The following is a 3,526-nucleotide window of genomic DNA, read 5'->3' on the forward strand; positions in this document are numbered from 1 at the left end:
AGTCTACTTGCCATCAAGTCAGTGGCACCCTTCCTCAAGTTATTTGCCCATCTATACGGGGTACCCACGGGGGGTGTGGACTCTCTTGAGCACATACTGGACAAGCACAACAGGCATTCACTACATCTTCCCATTTTATAGGCAAGGCCCATCTTTGAGCTGCCATCCACATGGTTTTGCTGCCAGCATACTGCATTCGTCAATGCAACTATTAGGCTACATCAGTAGGTGGGACTCTCTCCACCCATCTTACCTTAGCCAAGGCATCAGCTTCATCATTTCCTGGACTGGCAAGGGGGAAATGTCCTGTAACATGAAAAAGGGTTACTTCTTTCTCATGCCCTAGTTCCCATAACTCTTGCTACATGGCTTGTCCCCACAGGGGTCAGTGGCCTACCATCCACCACTGATATTTCCAAGTAGAAATCCAAAGGGTTAAACCTTTGTACATAGCCCAGCTGTCAGTACAGATGGTTAATGGCCCAGGCTCATTTTTTATTAATATCCAAACATCTCTCAATTCTGCCCATTAACTGCTTTGCCCTGTGCCATTTTCATACCAAATAGTATCTGTTAAGGGCTGGACAGCAACAGCTGTCCATAATGCTGAGAGTCCCATGCTAGAGCCATCTGTATACCAAGCTTGTTCTGTGATAGGACCCTGTCCCTCATGGAAAGGTGTAGCCTCCATCTCCATGGGTAGGGGTTGTGTCAAAGTTTCCTCCACAATCTCTACTGGGCCTAGCACAGCTTGCAACTCTTTGGACAGAGGACTTGTTGACACAGTGCTTCTTTGTTCTATTTATGCTCCCCATTTAGGTAGAGCGGGATTCTGAGCTACAGCTGTTTTAGGGTTGGTTGCCCACGTGCACAACCAATCTAGTATGGGATATGTTGTCCTTACTAGGACTTTAGCAGTTCCTATGATAGCCTCAGTGGCCATCGAGGCAGGATACACAGCTGCTAGCTGTTTTTCTATTAGAGAATAGTGTACTTCAGCACCCTTCCAGAGCTGAGACCAGAATCCTACAGGTGTTCAGAATCGGTCTTGTTTCTGCCACAAACCCCATCCTAATCCTTCTTGGGTGATATTTATATCTAATTCAAAAGGTTTAGTGGGATCAGCCACTTTTAAAGCCTGTACTTGCTGTATTGCCCTTTTTGTAGCCCAGTAAGCCTGTTCTACTTCCTCAGTCCAATCCCAGGGGGCTCCTTTCTTTGTTAATGCATACAGTGGGTGTGCCATTTGAGCCATGTGGGGTACAAAAGCTCTCCAATACCCCAGAAGTCCCAAATTTTTATTCCTTACAGAAGTGTATGCTCAATTCTTTCCCACACATTTTCAATACACATACTCTAGTAAAATATATAGAAAACATTTATATATTAATTTTTATGAATCCATTTCTCAAATATAAATTTTGCAGTTGATTTTTAAAAGTTGTGATCTTTAACTTCATGTGTCAACTTAGTTGGGCTATAGTATCCAGTTATTTAGTTAAATACTAAATTGGATGTTGCTGTGAAGGCATTTTGTAAATGTGATATGATTGGCAATCAGTTAACATTAAGTAAAGAAGATTATCCTGAATAATCTGAGTGGTCCTTATCTAATCAGTTGAAAGGCCATAAGAGTAAAACTGAGGTTTCCCTGAGAAAGAAGAAATTCTATCTCAAGACTGTACCATCAGTTCCTGCTGGAGAGTTTCTAGCCTTTCGGCCAGCCCTACAGATCTTGAACTTGCCGGCCCACAATCAAATAAACCAATTGTTTGAAATAAATCTCTGTTGACATATGTTATTTCTGTTTCTGCTGGTTTTATATGACTGGTTCCAGTTCTGTGGACAAAACTGATACAGAACTTGATTTTTTTAAATAATAATATTTGGACTAAAAGCTACTAACATAGGAGCCTCATTTTCATTAGCCCAGTGCCTTGAGAACTACTAAAACACACCTGTAAATTCTTTGCTAATTATCAATTAGGCCAGATGACAGCAGAGGGAAGCTAGTCTTTGTTTTGGATATGTGGTCCTGATAATATGTGTACCATTGACTGTATAAAACCTGGAACACTGTCTCTGGTTCTCCTGTTTTTAATACTTATCTCCAGATCCATCTGTTCCTCCAAAGTCTGATTACAATCTGGTTATTGAATTTGTTTTGTTTACTCCTTGCTGCAAGACACATATCTGTATTTCAGACACAATAGTTATGCACCTACTGGCCACAACACAGCATTTGTCCCATTTTATAGCCTGATGAATACCACTAGGTCTGGTATTTTCTGATCCACCCCATCTAATGTCTTTCAGTGACTTGGTTCTTACAATATATAATTATTAATTAGTTGCATTGAATAAAATGCTAGTACAGCCACCTAGCTATTATTCAACATGAATTCGTGGTACCTATGGAACATAGTTAAAAGGGCGGACGGACCCGAGCTGATAAGGCGACAGGACCCGAGCTGACAGTTCGCCAGAGAAGTTCCGCTTTATTCAAGGACTGCATGTACATTTATAGGGAGCTGTGTTCCAGGTTTTGATAGGGGGTGGACGGGGCGGCAGCTGATTGGACGGGGCTGGGCAGGAGGTGAGCCTTGACCTGTGACTGGCTGAGGTTTGTCGCGGGTGGGCTTGGGTGTTGGCACCGGCGGGCTTGTTTACTGTGGAGAAGAACCAGGAAGGGCGCCATATTGCCAGGGTGTGTCCTTTGTTCAGGCGCCCATGGGGTCCCTACATTCCTACAATAGTATTTTATATAGTAAAAAGGTCTATTCAATTGAGAGTCTTTATATGAGATATTCTAAGATTATCAATTTTCCAATTCTTATAATGAAATAAAATACAAAAAACAGTATCACTACCATCTAGTGTTTTACTTTAACAGATTTAGTTTAGATTCAGAAGGCTCTCAATTTAGAGTATGTTAGAGGTGCCGTTGTTAACCTCATTGATTATAGAATGGTAGGTGTGTGGTTCCACTCGACAGAATGTCAGGTGTCAGATAATTTGCTACGTTATTGTAACTCAATTAAAATAATGAACCATTAGATTCCATAACCAAGATGCGGAACTAGAGAATGAATGAGACTCCAGAGTCCTGGCTTCATTCCCAGATCAGTCAATATCTGTTACAAATAAATAATCTCACCTGCCTATTTCATTTACTCCATCTATAAATAAGAAAAGCTAAGAGTTACCACATTAAGCACTCAGAGCAAGTTGTAAAGATTAAGAAGGTAATGGATATAAAGCTGTTTATAAATTTTCAAACATAAATTATTATTTAAGGGTTATGATTATGTGGTTACTATGTAAGTAAAAAACATAGAATCATATAAAATAATACTTAATCTTTACATAACTGAGCAGATAGAAATACCATTATAAGACCCACACCCACACCCACCCACACACCTAATTGCTAGCTTGTTATTTTGCATATTTCCAAGATATATATGAAAGACATAATATTACAAAAGGCAATGATTTTCATATATTAGTACAAAGGTAAAAATGA

Source organism: Galeopterus variegatus, unplaced genomic scaffold, assembly GCF_000696425.1.
Source record: "Galeopterus variegatus unplaced genomic scaffold, G_variegatus-3.0.2 Scaffold2054, whole genome shotgun sequence".
Taxonomy (NCBI): Eukaryota; Metazoa; Chordata; class Mammalia; order Dermoptera; family Cynocephalidae; genus Galeopterus; species Galeopterus variegatus.